Source organism: Littorina saxatilis, linkage group LG1, assembly GCF_037325665.1.
Source record: "Littorina saxatilis isolate snail1 linkage group LG1, US_GU_Lsax_2.0, whole genome shotgun sequence".
In the NCBI taxonomy this organism is placed as follows: Eukaryota; Metazoa; Mollusca; class Gastropoda; order Littorinimorpha; family Littorinidae; genus Littorina; species Littorina saxatilis.
In genome coordinates, this window is record NC_090245.1 from 108905496 (window position 1) to 108917886 (window position 12391).

The window sequence follows — 12391 nt, forward strand, 5'->3', positions numbered from 1 at the left end:
AGAGCGATTCAGACTAAACTACTGGACCGATCTTTATGAAATTTGACATGAGAGTCCTGGGTATGAAATCCCCGAACGTTTTTTTCATTTTTTTGATAAATGTCTTTGATGACGTTCATATCCGGCTTTTCGTGAAAGTTGAGGCGGCACTGTCACGCCCTCATTTTCAACCAAATTGGTTGCAATTTTGGTCAAGTAATCTTCGACGAAGCCCGGACTTCGGTATTGCATTTCAGCTTGGTGCTTAAAAATTAATTAACCTTTTAACTACCAAGTATTGTTGTGTAGACTCCCTCAGCTCCCAAGTTATTTTGAGCAGAGACGGTCAAAAACGGGTATGCGTGTTAAATTATTATTACTCAGTTTCTCTTTGTCAGATTGATAAAAAAAATTGGTATGTTATTGGATAGGGATCAAACTTCAAAGAGTATGTGTTCTTCTTCTTGGTGGTATGTATGTCGCAGTGTTATCATGATTTATCTACCTGTTGACCTGTCAATAAAGTTGAAAAATTACGCTTACTTGTTGCTCCGGTATATCATCCGTTTCGCGTCACTTGTTGATATTCATTGAACGATCAAAGTAGGTCAGATCAGCAGTGTTCAAAAAATGCTGATGTCGAAGCCAGAATCTTCTAATTGATGTCTATTTTCGTGGAGATAATCCAGCATAGTCATGAAATCAGGATCACTGTCATGTCGGCACCAAGCGCCCAACAAATTTGGTGAAAAAAGATCGATTGTAACTCTCACAGAGATCGAAAGCACATGGGGAAAAAACAAGGCGGAAGTGAGACAATCCCACAATGCATTTGCAACCGTCTTATTACTACTGCTCGCGCACAACAACCGCAAACAACCGAAACAGACGCTACACCGGCGAGGGGCGGTATCAGGCGGATGGGAATGGCGGCAATGGCGGAAAGACGGGCGGTATCGGGCGGTATGGTAGTTAAAAGGTTAATGACTTTGGTCATTAAAAATCTGAAAATTGTACAAAAAAAATAAACATTTATAAACGATCCAAATTTACGTTTATCTTATTCTCCATCATTTGCTGATTCCAAAAACATATAAATATGTTATATTCGGATTAAAAACAAGCTCTGAAAATTAAATATATAAAAATTATTATCAAAATTAAATTGTCCAAATCAATTTAAAAACACTTTCATCTTATTCCTTGTCGGTTCCTGATTCCAAAAACATATAGATATGATATGTTTGGATTAAAAACACGCTCAGAAAGTTAAAACAAAGAGAGGTACAGAAAAGCGTGCTATCCTTCTTAGCGCAACTACTACCCCGCTCTTCTTGTCAATTTCACTGCCTTTGCCATGAGCGGTGGACTGACGATGCTACGAGTATACGGTCTTGCTGAAAAATGGCAGCTACTTGACTAAATATTGTATTTTCGCCTTACGCGACTTGTCTTATTTTGTCTTTGAAGTTTCACACACAGAAACATTGGATTAAAAACAACGCCATGCGGTTGTTTTTCAGTGGCCCGAAACAAATTAGGGAGCGCTTTCTCATTGGTCAAAATGTAAAACTAAACTAAGGGATGTAACTCACATCGTTGAAGCAGACGACATTTTCGAACACGATCAATACTTCAGAAAAAGCGCCTTAGAAACAGTACTTACTGTTTGGGCTTCGGTTTGGGCTTTGTTTTCATTATGAAAAACAAGGGGAAATGTATTTTGGCCATTCATTTTAGTAAGGAGTTGGCATTTGAAGCTCTATCTTGAGTGTTGTTTGTGAAATTTTTAGCTAACCCACGGGAATGCTACTCAAAGACTTCAGCTAACCCGGCCAATTTTTAACTCCCCCCCCCCGGGTCACGGGTTAGTGGATTTGCACACCCCTGCATATGCCCCCACATCTGCAGTTGCAGGAGCAAGTCCTTCGTCTTCAGGGTGCAGACAGTAGCAGTGTTCTGAACCAGCTGGCCTGACTGGATCTGCTCCCCCAGGGCTGTCATTTTTGCCTGCTTCTTTTGGCGACTCTGTCCGACGCCTGATGAGCCTTTCTCTCTCCTCTGACCCTGCTTGCCACAGTTTGAGAAGCTGCTGGTCTGTTGTCCCTGCTTCTCGTCGCTTGCGGTGAGCTGACTTCCGCGCTGTGGTGACCATGAGCTCACGGGTCTCCCCATCCTGCTGCTTGACAAATTCCACTGGCTTGTCACGTTTCGCTGTTACAATTGCTGACGGGAGGGGGTGTAGAGATTGAAGAGTTCTGACAAGTATTCTGGGGCAGAACCAGAAACGACGATCTAACAGTAATATTAATAACACAGACATAAAGAAAAAGAAACAAAACAAGAAAGCAATTTAGATTTTTTTTGTTTTTTGTAGTCAGCTTTTTATACTTGGTTTTGTTCAACATCAAACCGTCAAGTCTTGACGAAAGTTAAGGATGATTAAAGCAAGAGAGGGGGCAGAAAGTTACTTTAGTTTGATTGCAACGAAGTATAAAGACGACGTGTAGGAACATTTCAAGACAAAGAAGATGGACAAGAAAGCGGCCGTTGTTCCGACACTTGACTGACCCGAAAAAGGGGGAGTCAGGTCCGAGCAACCGGTCAACTTAGGATGCTTTAGACTTTCTTTTACGAATGTTTCAATGAATTTGCTCAGAACAACAAGTAAAATAACGCAACGCATCTAGGTCTTTATAGTTTATGCTAATGCGGATAACACGTAAACAAAAACTACAGAAGGACTTACCCAGTTTGTGTCCCCCCACGGAAAATAGACTCGACCACCCATCGAGAAAATGTCCACGTGCTGGCGACGATGCAGCTAGCGTGGAGCTTCGTTGTTTTCAGTCACACGATTCACATTATCCTCACTTCGAATCGCTCGCCTTGGTTAAATAACTGACGAAAACTTTCAAAACTTGGCACAAGGACTGATGATGATACTTTCTTCCACGTGTAAACCGGTGAGAACAAAACAAAAAGAACTGACCGAGGCAAGACACGTGTTTGCGGTTTTCAAAGCTGTGATGTCGATGTTGTGTATGTAAACGATCTTTTCATTGGTCTACCGGTTGCCAACAGCAGCCTTGAACTTAAGGTACACCAAATTTCATTGGATGTATTTAAATAGTCTTGTTGGGCGACCCATCTAAAAATAGGCAAATTATACACAGTTTGTAGACCGTTCCAACACCCGCTAGAAGTGGACTGCTGTCTTCCTCAAAGGTGCGAGCTGACAATTTTCCTGCACAGCGCACTCCGCTACCGCTGTCGCTGTGCTATGAGTCGTTTTCAAGCACAAATATCTCCGCTTTGGAATCATGTACATGCCACAAAATCCACACACAGTAAGAAACAACACCATTGAAGAAAATCTTGTTATTTGGTTGTTTTATTACAAATAACAACAGAGTAAGAGGCGAACAAAAGTAGCAAAAATATGATACGGCTACAGTCGCTTTGAGCTCGCAGCGGTGGGCCTCCCTAACAGTTGACCAGTCTGTCTGGGCTAGTGGCCAGGAAAGGCATTTCCCTGTCTAGCACAAGTCCACTCTTGTGAACTTGAACATGCCCATGATGCTGGCTTTGCATGTGCAGCAGATACTTTCTCTTTGCTGCAGCTTCGTGGGTCCTTCCCCACTTGATGTGTTCATTGTTCAGTTGCGGTCTGTAACCAAGAACGGTCTTGAGCAGACCATCAAGCTGTGTTGATGGCTTTCTTTTGCAAACTTGCCCAAAGTTGCTAGATGTGAGCTTCCCTTGGCGTAGTTCTGCCCAGGCCTGACTGCATGAGGGATTGTTGTCTCTTGCTCAATAAGCAGAATGTCCTCATCTGAAATTATTTGTTCGCTAGCAAATTTAGTGAACACTGTTTGCACTTGTCACTCTTCAAGTCCACAAAGTCAGCAAACATGAACATGAAGTCAGAGGATTGAAAGGCAGTCTTTTTGGCTGTTCGGGAGGCACCTCCTTTGCTAAAAAGTTGATCACAATCCCACAATCAGGGTTGCAGCTTTTTAGCTGCCACCGCTTCCCGAGAATGTCGATGCCTGCCTTGCCTTCTTGCTTTTGAAGTCGGCAGTCTTTTTGGGACTCAGTTTCCGCTTCCGTGGCAAGTTCCACTTCGCTTGTGCGCAGTGATGTCCACCAAAGCATACAAGAATGCAGACACGTGATTGCATGAACCTTTACGCCTGAAACATAATGTGGGGGTTGGGGTTGAAACTACAGTCATTTGACCATTATATTAACAGCTTTCAACTGTGGTTTTTATATTTTGCTGCTCTGGCTGCACTGACTAAGCCTTTAAAACAACCTGAATATTTTCTAGTACATATTGACGATGACCGTGGTAAATCACCCATTTCCAAAACAGGAAAAACCGGAGCTGTGCGGAAACATGGGGAATGGTTAAAATTAGACTGATTAAACTTGTGCTTATAAATTAAAGGGCAGCTGTTGGGTTGTGGCTCTCAAAATCTGTTCATCAGAATGAGTTCTCATGTAACTGAAACTATACTTAAAAGTTACTTGGTGATTTTAACAGCTTGATAACACAAGTCCGAAGATTTTAGACATGCTACAATGTCTTTAATCGAAGAAAGTTTGCATTCTTGGCTGAGTCAATGCAGCCCGCTCGAAAATTACTTCCCTTGGACGCGTGACATCAGCCGAGGAATCGGCCGGGTTGAACAGTGCTCTCTTTATGCCGTGTAGTGAGCGCAATCGGGTTGTCTAGTCAAGCCCTAAAGCATACTTCACGGGTAGGTGAAGAGAAACTTAGGATGGGGTGTCTTCTCCCAGGCCCAAATTTCGCAGTAAAATACGGAGTTTATAAAGTGTCTTCCGTCCCCCTCCTGCTTTTGTTCAGGTGTTCCCACTTGAACCCTGTTTTTGTTCAACTTATTGGCATATAATGTCACGCGTCAAGGGACACAACTCACACACAGACACACACATGCACCCACAAACACAAACACACACACACACACACGTGTTATCACACACGTGTAATCATACACACACACACATACACACACACACGTGTTATCACACACACACACACACACACACACACACACACACACACACACACACACACACATACCCATGTTCCCGTCATTGCGAGGTATGTTAATGTGTACCTGAGAGAAAATGTAAGTTTTACACCCCTACGGCAAAGCCATAAGGGGCATGTTACACGGGAAAACCCGGCTTTGTATGAAAATAAAAAATAAAAATGCGGGGGGGGGGGGGGGGGGGGGGATGTAGACAGCTGGCTGCCGGCTGCTAGAGGAGACCTGAAATGGGCTAGGGACCGGGTTGGGTCGTCTTGGGTCAGTGCTGAAATGGTTACTTTATTGGCTGTTGGCCGAACGGACACCCGAGCTTCATATTTTTGCATGCATGTATTCGTGTTTCCAAGGCCTGAGGCTTTCGCTGTGACCCTGGGATCTTTATCGTGCGCATGCGTGCACACGGGGGTGTTCGGACACCGAGGAGAGTCTGCACAAAGTTGACTCTGGGACACACATCCCGCGCCCAACTTGGGGGTTGAACCCACGCTGATAGTAGCAACCGGTTTTAAAGCCAGCGCCTCTACCGACTGGGCAAACTCCCCCCCCCCCCCCCAATTGGTTGGGGTCAAGAAGTTCCATGGAGGGCGGGGGGTATGGAGTAACACATAACAGAACTAGCTCAGTTGGTAGCGCGCTGGATTTGTATTCAGTTGGCCGCTGTCAGCGTGAGTTCGATCCCAGGTTCGGCGGAAATTTATTTCAGAGTCAACTTTGTGTGCAGACTCTCTTCGGTGTCCGAACTCCCCCCCCGTGTACACTACATTGGGTGTGCACGTTAAAGATCCCACGATTGACAAAAGGGTCTTTCCTGGCAAAATTGCTTAGGCACAGTTAATAATTGTCTAACTATACCCGTGTGACTTGGAATAATAGGCCGTGAAAGGTAAATATGCGCCGAAATGGCTGCAATTACTGGCCGTATAAAATTTCATCTCACACGGCATCACTGCAGAGCGCCTAGAACTGTACCCACGGAATATGCGCGATATAAGCGTCATTGATTGATTGATTGATTAACACAGGACTACAAAATGTGTGTCTTCGGACACATTTAGCTTAAGATTCCAGAAGTGGATCTGTGCTGTGCTGGGTCTGCTGCAAAAGCCCTAAACATTGATACAGTTCATCTCTGCGAAGCCTCTCAACTGCCCGCTTCCTCTTCTGAATTTCATTTCTAACTGTGCACTTGATTTTGTTCCAGCTTTTCCCTGCCAAAGATTTTTCAGATTTGATAAGTGCCTCACACTCTCCTTTCTTCGGCACACTGGAACTGTCAATGTGCCGTCTGAAATGGCAATGAATGACGCTCATTTGTGCAGTTGTCAAGAAATCCCTCGATTTTTGTTTGTGTTTTTTGCTGTCTTGCAACTGCGTAGCTTTGCAGGTGGCTGTGGGAACAGATTCTTCTGTCTCAACTGGGTCAGTCTCTGTTTCCTTGTCTTCGGTGCTGTTGTCTTGTTCATTCTCGTCTTCCTCTTTCACCTCGTTGTCTGGTATTTCAAGATCAACGTCTATTTCTTCCAAGGTCTTTCCTTGGAATCTGCTGATGTTTCCTTGTTCCATGCAGATCAAGAGTCGACTGACTTTCGCCAGCTGATATGTGTCGTGCGGGAGTTGGTAGAATTCACGATGAACTGCAATGTTGTGACCCATATGCCCACAAACTTGTTCCAACTCATGCTCGGTGAGGTTAAGAACCTGTGAAACAGTGGCAAGGTGTTGACGAAGCCTGGTACTGGTGATGTTCTCTGGTTGTTTAGCTCCACTCTCCTTGGCTGCACTACTGAGGCATTCATATCATAAATGAAGGATGATGTTTGCCAATGTCACTTTTTCAAGCTGATGCCATGCTGGCGTTGTGGGACTCTTGCCCCTGGAGCAATTTTTTGATTAGTGCTTTTGTGAACAAGAAACAATTAACAAGTGGCTCTATCCCATCTCACCCCCTTTCCCCGTCGCGATATAACCTTCGTGGTTGAAAACGACGTTAAACACCAAATAAAGAAAGAAAGAAAGTTGTGGGACTCTTCACTAATTCTGCCAGAGACTTGCTTCTTTCTTCTTTTAAGTACTCGGTGACACGCCTTACGTCTGTAAAGCCGATCTGTGGTAGCTTCACGGAAACATTAACTGTCTGTGTCTAAGATGTTACTGTGCATGTGTTTTTAAAAGGCATTTGTCAGGATGGCATTCAAACCACACGCACCAGACGAACAGAATACTTCCGACAACAAAATGTAAAATCAACAAGAGTGTAGTGAGATTCCAAATTGTATTCAGACAAAAACAATCAAAAAAACATTCGTGGGTTCTTCCATAGAAAATATATCTATAAAGAATCTAGGTTGGCTTTAATACAGTCTTTCCTTCTCAACTAACAAATAAATTCACACCTTTAACCCAGCTCGATGTACCTCCCCGGTTCACGATTGCAAGTGGGACTGGAGCCGCGTATCGAGGACGTGGTTTATTTGGTCAGGCACTAAGGCTCACATACCAGCAAAACCACACGCAACTCCAGGGAGAGGCACCAAGCATAAGGAAAGATTCCCGCACCTTTAACCCAGCTCAATTTACATCCCCCCAAGTGGTAGTTTTGATGACCCTGACTCTGAAACAGGGGAGACGCATGCTTCAGGCACTTATTAGGCACCCTACTCTCTCACACGTCTCCCGGCCTCATGAGGACTCTGGCTCTTGAGTCTTATAGCTGACGGGGCTTCCTCCCACGTCACCTTAGCGAGACCAATGAGAATCTCGCTCTGGCAGCGCGGGAGCAAAAGGGAGGGGAGGTGGAGCCCGGCTCCGAGCCTGCTGCCAGCCTCCTACAAACTGAAGTTAGACTTCCTCAAACATACACAAGAATTCTTCTATTAAGAAGACCTACAGGGATACATATATAATCTATGATATATCATGTTATATTTACATGTAATCTATTCTGTGTGGAAAATTTCCCCCGCGGGTTATGGGGAAGAATTTACCCGATGCTCCCCAGCATGTCGTAAGAGGCGACTAACGGATTCTGTTTCTCCTTTTAGTTTTACCCTTGTTAAGTGTTTCTTGTATAGAATATAGTCAATGTTTGTAGGGAATATGTAAGCAGTATGTAAGAAATGTTAAGTCCTTTGTACTGGAAACTTGCATTCTCCCAGTAAGGTAATATATTGTACTACGTTGCAAGCCCTTGGAGCAAATTTTTTATTAGTGCTTTTGTGAACAAGAAACAATTGACAAGTGGCTCTATCCCATCTCCCCCCTTCCCTTCGTCTCGATTTGACCTTGAATGGTTGAAAACGACGTTAAACACCAAAGAAAGAAACACTTTGTTCTTGTGCTATGTACGAACATTTTTGCTTACTTCACTTTCTCGTTATGACATTAAATTAGCTCTGCATTTGTGTAGGCATTACAATAATTGGAGTCAAAACATTTGTATTAAAATACAATTCTTTGTATTTCATAAATTTAAACGAGCACACATAACAAAGGCGCACCTTCTTCAGGAATCTTGACTGCTGCTGTGCAACAATTTCCATGGTAGGTGGGGGGCTCTTGGGGGCCAGATGACTGGAAATTTGTCTAGGGTCGGATGGACTCATGGGTAGTGGCCTGTGCATTCCTTCTTTGGAGCTTAGCCTTTGCAGGAAGATTTTCGTCTTCAGCTTGTTGATGTGTGCGTAGGTCTTTCGAACTTTCACTTCAACTGCTGACCATCTTTGTTTGCAGGTTCAATCGGGTCTACAATAAAAAGTCAAAGATCACCTCTAGCTGAATGCTCCTCAGTAGCATTAAAGCTGCAACGTGAACAGAAATTGATATGTGAGCATATGAGGGAATATTGGAAGGGCGCTGGTTCTGTGCGACGCTTAGTTTTTGAGATATGTGTGACCGACGAAGAACAGGACGTCTCATTCCAAATAAAAACGACTATGTTGCAGGTTGAAGCCGATAAGATTGCATTTCTTCAGGAGGTTTCCACAAAAATAGGCAGCATAGCGCTGTGCTTTGTTCGTGTCTCCCTCTTCTGCCTCTTCCAAGAGGCGACTAACGGATTCTGTTTCTCCTTTTACCCTTGTTAAGTGTTTCTTGTATAGAATATAGTCAATGTTTGTAAAGATTTTAGTCAAGCAGTATGCAAGAAATGTTAAGTCCTTTGTACTGGAAACTTGCATTCTCCCAGTAAGGTAATATATTGTACTACGTTGCAAGCCCCTGGAGCAAATTTTTGATTAGTGCTTTTGTGAACAAGAAACAATTAACAAGTGGCTCTATCCCATCACCCCCCTTCCCTCCGTCGCGATATAACCTTGAACGGTTGAAAACAACGTTAAACACCAAATAAAGAAATAAAGAAAGCAAATTTTTGATTAGTGCTTTTGTGAACAAGAACCAATTAACAAGTGGCTCTATCCCATCTCCCCCCCTTTCCCCGTCGCGATATAACCTTCGTGGTTGAAAACGAAATGTTGGCGCATTCATATTCATAAGAAAGGACACCTTGCTACAAAGGACAGTGGCAAGGCTCCCCAAGAGCGTCCTTTGCTCGCAGGTTTTACTGTAACTGCATGAACTTACAGTTGTGGGTGGAAGTTATTCGGCAAATTGTGTGTATCACTGTATGGCAGTCCATGTTGTTTACTGAACTAATCTGATTCCATTGTTTATGTTGACAGTTGAACAGAGTTGATGAGGACTATTCCATTCACTAGTAAAATACCGAACTTACATCCCGCAGTGGGGCACTGCGGTTATGAAATTAAAAGCCCCTCCTGTTTTTGGAACCGCAGGAGCTTTCTAGTTTGCTGTTAGGTAGATTTTTGGTTCCTCTTTCCTGTCATGCTCTCTTTTTCTTCATGAATTCTTGTCTTTTTTCTGCCTTCTTGCTCATTCACCTGTATTTTTTCCAAAAATCTCTTCTCTTGCCGCTTGTCTAGCGATTCATGTATAGTTTAATCTGTTAGTGTTCTGATGTAAGTCCAGCAGTAGATAGGTTAAGCCTATTTTAACATACTGGAAACTGGTAATCTTCCAGTAGGTATTAATTTAGTTTTACTAAAGCCTGCTGGGACACAAGTAATGGGTTAGTGCATTTGTAAACAGGAATCACTTGACAAGTGGCCCCCTTCATCCCCCCCCCCCTTCCTCGTCCTGATATGGCTCTGCGTAGTCGGCTGGACGTTAAGCAACAAATAAACAAACAAACAAACAAACCGAACTTACAACTCTACAGACATACACCTTGCACACAGAATTGTAAGTAATCAGCTCACTCAACCACTCCAACCCAAACCACAGACATGCATACTATATCACTTATCAGCAACTATCACTTGTCACAGAGAATACAAACCATGATTCTAAATCACAACCGTCTCTGTGAATCTCTTCTGCTAGTACCAATAGAAGCGTGCAGTGACAGTGATTTCTGTTGCCAACTAATTGATGGCAAGATCTGCAATATTCTCACAGTCACGGGAAGAGAGGTAGTCCCCTCCTTACTCTGTTGGAAAAAAGTTCTGGCACCACTGGCACCACTGGCACCTCTGGCACTGCATTGACATAACAAGATTTCTGCTGGCTTTTCATTGTGACCCAGACAGCAGACCTAAAAGTGATTCTTTCAACTGACATTCCTTTCAGTGTCCAAATTACAAAATCGCACCACAATTTTTTCTGAAACCCCCATCTGGCCTTGAACTTAAAAATAATAGCTGTGGTTTTCTTTCAGGCGCACCTGGCCATCAATTAGTTGGCAACAGAAATCACTGTCGCTGCACGCTTCTTCTGGGGTCTTGTGCACAGAAGGACACTTCACTTCCAAAAGCCCTTGAACCGGCTGGCAGTGTTGACAGTTGACCAGTCCGTCTGGGCTGGTGGCCAGGAAAGGCATTTCCCTGTCTAGCACAAGTCCACTCTTGTGAACTTGAACATGCCCATGATGCTGGCTTTGCATGTGCAGCAGATACTTTCTCTTTGCTGCAGCTTCGTGGGTCCTTCCCCACTTGATGTGATCATTGTTCAGTTGCGGTCTGTAACCAAGAACGGTCTTGAGCAGACCATCAGGCTGGGTTGATGCCTTTCTTTTGCAAACTTGCCCAAAGTTGCTGGAAGTGAGCTTCCCTTGGCTTAGACGGTAGTTCTGCCCAGGCCTGACTGAGGGATTGTTGTCTCTTGCTCGATAAGCAGAATGTCCTCATCTGAAAGTATTCATGGGTGAAAGTAGCCCGTCAATTGACTGAAATCCGTCAATCTGAAAATAAGTCTGACGGAAATTCCGTCAATCCGCAATTTTTATTAAAAAAACAAAAAAAAACACTTTTTTTTTTTTAATTTTTAAGCGAATCGCGTTTTTGAACTGCTATGCGGTAAACCCCGTAGGTGAGGTTTCTTCGCTTTCGGATTCGCTCTGCATCACGATAAAAAAAAAAGTTCTCGCGTTTTGGCAGGCATTATGAAGTGGTGACACGATTTCTGCGACAAAGATACCGGTTTTGACGGAAAACGCATGGACAGATCTTATTGATGCTGGTCTAGCCAACAAATGGCGATGGGACTGGTTGGAGTTCATGAAACTAAAACTGTGTGTGATAAGTTTGGTGCTTGAAACTCAAGTGCTTTTCCTTGAGAACTTTGCACTATAAGAGATGCTACTGCTTAGTTGCTACTTTGTGCAGTGCTACATCATGCTGTTTGCATGTGTGACATTCTGTTTCATCATTTATTTCAATGCCTGTCTGGCAATGTTTGCTTCTTATAATTAAATATTTCGAACTTTTATTTCAGTTGTTCAGTTGTTCAGTTTCTATTTCATTTAGTAATTGGCTGTTGTCAATGTTAATTGTTATCAATTGTGTCGTTGTGTTGGAAGATGCAAGTGTGAAAAGATACAAAAGAAAAATGATTACTTCTGTGAATTGTTTTGATTTTGTTTACCCTTTTTACCATATCATTAGAATCTGAAGGTTTTTTTTTTACCTGCATGATAGTGACAAGAAGTGTATTTTTTTGCCAGGAAAGGCCACAAAATCACAATGTATAATGCAAAAATTCGTTTTCTGTTTTTAAATGACTACAATATAAACAATACAGTTATGAAGTATTTCTCATGCAGATTCTATCCATACCAAAGTTATGTCTGTCAGTCGTCTGGATGCTGAGAAAATTGACTTTGTTCAAGAAAAAAAGCACCTTTTTTTGCACACAAGGCGTTACGCGAAACGCATGGTACATTGAACTCCCTGATCCATGGGAGATCTCTCGGTTTTTTCCCACTTCAACCATGTCACCACTGTCTCTGGCTCCTTGATTTTTCCCCCAAGAGAAGCAGC